The following is a 9,953-nucleotide window of genomic DNA, read 5'->3' as shown; positions in this document are numbered from 1 at the left end:
TGAGGTCATGTCGAAGAATATCTCAGGCTATAAATAGGGCCCTGGACTCCCTCCACAAATTCTCTCTGTTGTCTGAGGACTCCCAGCTCCGCAGAAGACGAGGCACAGAGAGCCCCACTCAGAACCGCGGATGTGGTGGGGAAGTAGAAACCAAGCCGACATTTGGTGTGTTGTAGCATTCCTAGCTCTGGTTTAACACAAGAGATGTGTTTCGCTCACAAACTGGCACTGAGAGCTCATTTACATTTAAATAAGAGGCTTGTTAATGCCAGCAGGAGGACGCTGTCAATGCCAAGCCTGGCTCAGGATTCCTGCCAAGGAGTTTCTAAGAGCATCGCTCTAGGAAACTCCCCCAGAAGAGAAGCAAGCATGCCTTCTCATTAAGACAACTCCACCACAGTGACATTTGCCTCAGAGTGGCAAGCCTTTGGCTGGGCTGGAAGCAGGTTGTCGAGTCTTAGAAAGTTATCTGTTGCCAAGACAGTCGTTTAGTTCAATTTGGCTCTACACACATTCAGAGACCACTGGCACATGTCAGGTGGGCTGGTCAGCCAGGCAGCAGGCTCATTCCGGACCTCTGGCCCTTCCAGTCATGTTGGGAGGTCTGGGTGTTATTAAGAAGCACATGCAGAAGCTCTTCTTACAACATGAAGGAAGAGGGGGCCCACCCTATTGTCGGACAACTCTTTAATATTGGAAGGTTCTTCCTGGCATGAACAGGAAATATGTCTGTTGTAAAAATAGTGTACTCAAAATGCCTACAGCTGCCGAGCAGGGAACATAGAGGGGTGAGGCAAGCAATTGAGTGTACCTGTCTAGTCTAAAGGGGATTACACTACTTAGCAAAAACTGATCTTGGGTTTTATAAACATAGATCTTGTCCTATATAGCTTAAAGACTGATGGGGGAAGTCAAATAATTGGACAAGAATTCCAACACAGTTAATAGGTATTATCAGGGCGAAGTGAAAAGTACCGTAGAAGCACATGGGAGCAGTAGGGTTACATAACCCAGAGTTCAAAGGTCATCGGGGGCTTGATGTTTAAGTTCCCTCTGCAGGATGAGCAGGAGTTACCCAGGGAGAGATGGGTGGGGAGAAAGGGAAGAACAGGTCCAAAGGCCCTGAGGCAAGATAGATAGCAAAGTACGTTTGAGAAAACTTAAATTTTCTATGGTGGGAATTTAAAGTTCAAGGTAGGGAAAGGATAGAGAGGTAAGTAGGGATTAGAGTTCCAAGGGCTTCCAAGCCTCTGAAAGAGTTTGGACTGTAACGTAAGATCGGTGAGTTAAGCAGAAGAGTAACAGGGTCAGGGTTGATGCAGGCTGAGTCCTCTACAGATTAAACACCACCCCCCACACACTCCTCACAGTAGATAAAGACCAGCTCCAGACTTGGCGTCAGAGAGCTGTGGGCTCTGGTTCCAGCTCCACTACTCTGTGACAATGGGCAAGTCTTATTCAGCTCTCCTGTGAAATGGAAAGAACACATAACCAATGCTGGTGAAATAATGGGGGACAAGAGAACTGTCATACGCTGCTGGGGCTATGGTAAAATAGTAACCATTAAAACCGAATCAGGGCTGTTTGACAATATGTATCAGAAGCCTTGAGAATGTGCATTCTCTCAGATTGAGCAATTCCATTTCTAGTATTTAGCTTAAAGAAAAAATTAAGTATTTTTTGGCAAATATTTAACTGTAGCAGTATTCAATGTAGTGTTGTTTATAAGAGCCAAAAAAAAAAAAAAAGTGTAATTTAAGTCTGTGCTGACTGGTTATTCCTTAAATTCTTTATCCTGTTGAGTTAATTTTGGCCTTCAACATTGAAATAAGATTGGCTCAGACACCGATCCCATGTGCAGGGGAAACCCTGTGGCCCCAATCCCAATATCTCTGGCGATTCTTAGTCTCCTAGCTGCCTCTGCCTCCAAGATCTGTTTAGTTCTCCATCGTCACTCTATATTTTGCACGGGCCCGTGCTGTCCTTTTATTGCAATGTACCACTTTGTATAATATAATCTACCCTAAATGCCCTTTACTCCTCTGGGTACCTTGGCCGTAGGCAAGAAGTGTGGTCAAATATCAGTAAGAGCTTGAAAGTGAGGAGGTTGATGGCCAGGGGACAACCACCTTTACCAGCACCTCCCTCCCCCATTCTAAGCCTCTTTCCATCTATTCTGTTCTTTGTTTTCCAGGATCTCTCATTCTTGGCCTCCTTGTCTACCCACCCCTAACCTATTTCCTTTCCCTTATATTTTTCAAATTCATCTGGCTCTCTACTCCTCAACTTGTATGCCATCCTAACTCAGGAGTGGATTCTATGCAGGGTCTTACTCATTAACAGCACGGAAGAGTCTTTTTTGTTTGGGGAAGAGGGGCAGAGGGAGAGAGAGAAGCTTAAGCAGGCTCCACGCCCAGTGGAGCCCGACATGGGACTCGAGCCCATGACCCTGAGATCATGACCTGAGCCCAAATCAAGAGTCAGATGGTCAACCAGCTGAGCCACCCACGCACCCCAGCATGGAAGAGTCTTAAGACTTCTGTCCTTTTCATGTTCCCCCAGTGGTTTCTGTAAGTGGAAGGATGGAACATAAGAATTTATTTCCCTATTCATATGCACTATGCCAACCTCTTCCCGTTTTAGAAAGGAAAAGAGGCACAATAATTTTGCTTTGTTTTTGTTTTAATAGTCTTTGAAATAATCTAATTGTCCCCAAATTGGGGATGAAATAAACCAAAACACAACCATGCAATGGAGCACATTAAGAGGTCAAGATGACGTAGAACAGATATCAACATGGGAAGATGTTCAGGAGCTAAACAATATATATGCTATAACTCCATTAAAAATATGAATTTGCTAGTAGGTATGCAAGAAAAAAGACTGGAAAACGGTGTTACTGGTTATCTTTAGAGCAGTGAGTCTCAATGGGAGTGATTTCACCACTAGGGGGCATATGGCAATGTCTCCTGACATTTTTGGTTGTTCCAGTGGCGGGGAGGAGGGCGAACAGTGGTCTAATGGCATCTAGGGGGTAGAAGCCAGGGATGCTATTAAACATCCTACAATACAGAGGACAGCCCTCACAACAAAGGATTATTCAACTAAAAATGTCAGTAGTGCTGAGGTTGAAAAACGCTTCTCTAGATGAGGAGCTTACGGAATACCAGAACTTTCTTGTTTGCTTGTTTGTATTTTCTACTTTTTCTGCAGTGAGCCTATAGTTCACGTATAGTTGTTGGTTTTTTTGTTTTTTAAAGCACATTAAATGAATACCTCTGAAAAAGAGCCAGATCAAATGAATGCCTTTGTTTTTGCTATGAGAGAAGTCATGTGCAAGTACCTGGCATAGTGCCTCAGGTTTCCTGACCGTCACAGTGCCTTTCTCCAAATCCACACCTTTAAATCAGGACTTTAAATAAGGGTCAGGAGCCCTAATACCCCAGACATAGCAGATGACTGTCTCCCCAACTGCCCTTCTAGTCATTCTCCCTCTGATGGCCCAGGCCTTTGGGCAGCGTCATCTTACAGCCAACCCAGTGAACTTCCTATTCCCTGAAACTTCTTTAGCTTTGTCGCATGTGGTCCCCTGAGGCATCTCACCAGAACCAGAGGTGGAGCAGGGATTTGGCCAGAGGAGACAGGGTTAAGGCCTGTGCACACCCAAATTCCAGTCTACTAATCCTCCATTTGTGGAGCTATGTCTCCAGGATGCAGTTAGTTGCCTTGGAGAACCTTTGCAAAGGAATGGTTCTTGTGGTAATCAAAGTGTGTTCACTTGGAAGTTTAATCACTTGAAGAAGCAGTTTATTGCCCCCACAGGCTCCTCTGCTGTGAACATTAGAACTAATTAGCAGTTGAAATAGTGATGATTTAGCAGAGCTTCTGCATTTGATGGCTGTGGTTTCAGGGCCACCAATCGCAGTTGAAAAGAAAAAAAGCAATCATCTCTGCCATGTAATGAATCCTTCTTCCTAATTCCCAGGGAACTAAAAGGCCCTGTGGGGACTGGCTTTTCATCTGACCCTAAAATTGGTCGAAACTCAGAGGTTATAGAAATGACTCACAACCTGGGAAAAGTGACCAAAACCATTTGCAGTGGATTTCAGAGAGGGGAGATTTTCCTCATTGCGCATGGCTAGCAGCTTTCTCTGGAATGTAGCATGGGTCAGTCAATCCTTTCTGCCCCCAGACTCGCTGGGAGGGAGAGAGGAGAGGCTGAGGCTGCTAACTGGAACTAATGGGGTCTGCATCCAGAGGAGCTGGGTGAGGCAGGGGCTGACATCTTCCAAGATTTTGGAAGGGAAGAAGGAGCAGAGGAAATATTGGGACTCCGTTTGGTCTGAAAGGCTTATATTAAACAATTATGTGCTGTCATCTGCCACTGATGAGGGAGGAGGGATCTCTCTGACCTTTCAAAGGTATATTTAATGGGTGCCCTTCTTCTCTCTTTCCTCTCTTTGAAGATATTCCCAGAGCTTCGGTTCTGCTCATTTCTTCATTTTTCTCCCTGAGAGAAGTCATTACCAATCCTGTCTCTAGTGATCTAGTCCACATGGAACAAGGCTCTGAAATCTCTTCACTGTCTGCAAACACAACTTGTTTCCCAGAAGGCAGAACTATGAGGAATAGTCTACAGGGAGGCAGAAGCAACTGTTGGCAGCCCAAAGGTGTGAGGACTTGTTTTGGAAGGGACAGCGCTCCCCAAGAAAGAGAGTGTTTACATCATGCTTGAACAGCTTGGCGAGGATGTCATGGCGACACTACAGATCTCAGGAAGGGCAGGGAAAGTGTTGGCTCCTCACTAGATGACCGGGACAAGGTCTTTTCTAACTTGGATTTTGATATTCTTTCTTGCTTTTGTGAATAACACAGAATAGCAAAAATAAAAACAATAAAATTCAAGAACAACAACAACAACAACAAATGTTGCTAAAGTTAAGGGAACTCTTGAGAGGTTTTCTTTCTTTTTTGTTTTGTTTTGTTTTGTTTTTTCCCTTCCATTTTTTTCCCCTCTCTCAAGTGGTTATGATGCGCAGGAAGTCATTCTGTCCAGACAGCAATGTATAACAACGGCCTGGAACTTTTCCATTCTACTGAGTCAAAAAAAAAAAAAAAAAAGTGCCAGAGGAAGTAATATTAGTCAGTACTTAGTCACACTTGAAAACAATGGGATAGTTTAGGTTGGCTTGACATCACACATTTGCATCTGGTTACGGCCCAAGAAGAAGCCCTTTCAGTTGGCAGATTTTGTCCAGTGTTTGAAGGGATTCGAGTCCTCCCTCGCCCTTGTGTTACAGTAAAGACTACAAAATGGTTCCTCACAGCCCTTGAGGGGAAAAAGTTTCACATAAAAATTTAGAAGGATTTGAGAAGGGAAAAAAATGGAGTGGAAAATCTCAGCGGCATGAAAGAACAAGTCTATACGGGTTGATCTTCCTCTCCTCCTGGAAAAGTATAATTGCCTTCCTCTTACTCAGCAGCCAGATCTCTCACTCTCCATTTCCCTTAGGGACAACTCTAGAAAGAGAGTACATCTTAACCCTTACCATTCCGCACACCAGACCTTCCCTCCCTTCCTTCCTTCCTTCCTTCATGTCTACTTAATACGCATTTATTCAAGGTCTGTTACATACCTGGCTCAGTGTATACATAGAGGAGCAAAACACAACTTCCAGCCTACAGGGTTTTAGTCTGGATGGAAGTTTGACTAGAAGAAAAATAAATTTTAGTTTAATATAAGAAGTATCCTAGTACATGTCTGCTCTAATTTCTACGGGCTTACATATAGAAGAGTGAGAAATACCACCCTGGAATATTTCCTGGAGTGGGTAACATGGGGGCTGGCCCTTGGACTATGAGTAGTGTCAAAGGGAAACAGAGCTAGACATTAGTTCAAGTGGAGAAAGCACTTTATTCTGTAACTATTGACGGGAGGGGAAAGGGTTAAACTCCCCTTGCATTTGTGCAGGGGGTGTTGGGCATTTTAAAAGGAGCATAGGGTAGTAAGGAGGGGAGTAGACAGGGGTTCAACTAGAATCAAGGAAGTGAAAAATTACAAAAAGCCAGCAAGAGAGTTGGTCAGTAGGACTGTGATTAGCCCAGCTGTGTCTGCTAGCTGGCAATCATGAAGTCAGGATTCTATCCTCCCACAGAAACTGGCAGACAAAAGCCCTATCCTTTCTGATGATTACATTTCAAAGCAGTGGCTTTCAGTTCCTTGAGATATTCCTGGGCTGTAGGAGATGTGTGTGTGTGTGTGTGTGTGTGTGTGTGTGTGTGTGTGTGTGTCCCTAAAAGGGACAGAGGAGGGACTTGCAATTGTAAGCATTTTAAAGTCAATGTTCTAAGAAAGAGGGGTCAGACGCTCATTGTTAGGGTTGGTCAGGGCTCAGTGAGGGCCTTTGAATGGAGTCCTTTTGTATTTCTCAGTGGGTGCCAGACAGGAAGAGGAAGGGGCAGTCTAATCATAAAGAAGGGACTACAAAGGCATGGAGAAGTGAGAAGGCATGGTTAGTTTAGAAATGTTGCCTGGTTTAATGGCGGGAATGTTGGGGGGAGGAGTGGAGTAGAGAAGTCTGAAAAGGTAACCTAGAGTCTTCAGGGTCATGCCAAGGAGTTTGTGTTGTATCTTGGGGCAATGAAGAGATCGTCAAGATTGGGATCAAGGGAGCAGTGTGGTCCCATTTGTGGCTTGGAAATAAGCTGGCCACAGTGGAGGATGGTTTAGAGGTGGGGTGAAGTGGTAGGTTCAGAAAGACTGCGACAGGGAGAAAAGCATGGGCTCTGAAATGATTTCCTTAAAGGAATGAAAACCTGGACTGTGGCAGGGTGGACAAAGCGAGGGAGATGGCTTTCAGGAGATGGGACAGGAATGGGGAGCCATTAGATGAGTAAATGAGAGGGAGGTTTGGGGGACCAAACTGAGGTTTGGGTTCTGCATGACTCAAAGGACATGGCAGACTTTGTTGACATAACTGTAGTGTGTTTGTTTCTTCCTTCTTCCTATTTATCCAACTCATGCCCTTAATGAGAGAGTTGAGAGGGAGGCCCTCTCACCTGAATTTGGGAATCTTGTTTGGGGTACTTCATGCAGAATTCTCTACCATTGTTAACTTTTACATCATCATAGGAAAGTAGTGAGTGTTACTTATTTCCTGAGCATAACAGCCAAGGCAGAAAGAGGTGAAATGCTTTGCTTTGGACATAAATCGAAGGTGAAGTTGAAAGAAGACCAGTTTAATTCCACTGGATAATAATTCAGTTAGGATCTGTGATGTGCCAGGTTATGCTAGATATTTTGGGAGCACCTAAATTAGTAAGACTTTTCCCTTCTCAGAAAAAAAAAAAAACAACCACCCATAATTGGGTATGCAGACATGGATACAACTGAGGGAGGGTGGTATGCTAGTTTGCACTGTAAAGGGAACTTGGAAGAGGGACTCGTCAGTTTTAATAAAGAAAGTAGTGGAGACTTGATGGAAGAAGATTTTGTAGGAGATGTCAGGGGCAGGGAGGTATGGGAAGAGAAGTATCCTGTAATTGCATGGCCCACACTGAGAGCTTTGCTCTAGTTTCCATTTTCCATTCATCCTTATCTACATTTAACTAAAGAAGTTGATTCTAGGATTTTGTATAAGAAGTGCTGAGAGGAGACTTCCCTTAGCCCCTTTCCAAAGGTAGCCTTAATCTCAGATGCACTGGTCACTAAGGATGTTTTAAACACTTGACTCTGTACTGGAGTAGAAAGTGGAGTTACCAGGGAGCACTTCTTCCCTTCCTTTCTCTTTTAATGATTATATTATGAACCATAAGATGCATATAGAGCACATATTATAATGTATCATAACGAGTGCCTATGAACCCATAACCCAACTAAAGAAATCTAGTATTAATAACACCACTGAGGTTCCCTTATGTCTTTCACCAATCACATCTTCCTCCTTTTATCTTGTTCCCCAGTATGTATATAAGAATATGTATATATAGGTCCTTAGACAGCATAATTAGTTTTGCTCATTTTTATTTTTTCAATAAATGATACGAATATATTTATCCTTTAAAACTGTTTTTTTCCCCTCTAATATTATGTTTCTGAGCACTGGCCATATCAAGTTACTCAGCCTAGAGTACATTCATTAATGTTCAGTTATACATTGTTCCATTGAAGGACTATACTATTATTTACTGATCAATTATCCTCAGATGGACATCTGTGTTATCTTCAGCTTTTGCCATTAATAAACCATAGAGCCCTTTATATCTTTGTTCTCTGGGGTACATGGGCAAGAGTGGACTTGTTGGTCATAGGATTTGCACATCTTCATCTTTATTAGATAATGCTAAATTGCTTTCCTTTTTTTTTTTTTTTAGTATTTTATTTATTTATTTGAGAGAGGCAGAAAGAGAGTATGGGCGGGGTGGGGGGGGAGGGCAGGAACAGAGGGAGAGGGAGTGGCAGACTTCTCCACTGAGCAGGGAGCCTGATGCGGGGCTTGATCCCAGGACCCTGAGATCATGACCTGAGCCGAAGGCGGATGCTTAACCAACTGAGCCACCCAGGGGCCCACTAAATTGCTTTCCAAAGTGATTTTAACAACTTCTACTCCCACCAGTATTGCATATAAATAACCATTACTCCACATTATCTCCAATACTTGACATTATCAGACTTAGATTTTTGCTTATCTGGTTGATATAAAATGGTAACTCACATTGGTTTTAATTTGCATTTCTCTAATGACGAACTTAAATGTTCTTTCACATGTCAGTTAGCCATGTGTGTTTCCCCTTCCATGAAATATCTGTTCTTGTGCCCATTTTTCCATTGAATTTTCTTTTTCTTAGAAATTCTTTGTAGATTCTGGATAGTAACCCTTTGTTTCATGTCTGGCAAGTAGCTTTTCTCAGCTTGAATCTATTATGAATCTTTTGATTAACTACGTTTCTTAATTTTAGTGGGGTCTAAATTATCAGTTCTTTTCTTTATAGTTTTAATGTTAATGTTTATTTTGTTCAAGAAATCCTTTGTAACCTAAAAGTCATAAAGATCTTCTAATAGGTCTTCAAGTTTTGTCTACCTGAGGTAGGCATGGGATGTTATTTTTTTTCCACATGAAAAACCAATTATCTTAGCATCTACCCTTTCCACAGTGATTTGCAGTATCATCCATGTCATATATTAAGTAACCATAAGTGGATGGTTTTGTTTTAGGATTCTCAACTGTGGTCCATTTGTATATCTGTCTTTTCACACAAATAGTACACTGCCTTAATGACCACAGCTTTACGTAAGGTTTCATCTGGTAAACAAAATTATCCTTGTTCTTCAAAAAAGTCTTCGGTATTTTAGCATTTGCTATTCCAGGTAAATTTTATAATCAGCTTGTCAAAGTCAATAGAAAAATTTGGTGGGATTTAGATTAGAATTCCATTAAATCTATGGATCAATTTAAGGAGAACTTATATTTTTATGATATTTCCCTATCTTTGAATACAGTCTATCTTTCCACTTCTTTAGATCTACTTTAATGTCTTTCAGTAAAATTTTATGATTTTCTTCATTAAGGTCTTCTACATTTAAAAAAAGATATTCTTGGGTACTTTACAGTTTTTGTTACTATTTTATATGGTTTATTCAAAATACATTATCAAACTTTTTGTGGTTGTTGCATAGAAATAAAATGCGTTTTTTGTATATTAACATTATAGCTAGCAAACTTGTTAAACTTTTGAATGCCAATTATTTGCCTATTTTGGGTTTCCAGTTTCCTATCGTTGTATCATCTATGATTGATGATGGTTTGGTTTCTTACATTCCAGTTTTATAAATTTCATTCATGTTTCTAATATAACTGTACTGACTAGAGTCCTCAGTATAAAATTGAATGGAAGTGGTGATAGTAGATATCTTTCTCTTGTTTATGATTCAGAATAATCACTTCTAGTGTCTC

The sequence above is a fragment of the Zalophus californianus genome, chromosome 1 (assembly GCF_009762305.2).
Source record: "Zalophus californianus isolate mZalCal1 chromosome 1, mZalCal1.pri.v2, whole genome shotgun sequence".
Lineage (NCBI taxonomy): Eukaryota > Metazoa > Chordata > Mammalia > Carnivora > Otariidae > Zalophus > Zalophus californianus.
The sequence above is the reverse complement of the archived record's forward strand: the minus strand, read 5'-3'. Positions refer to the sequence as shown.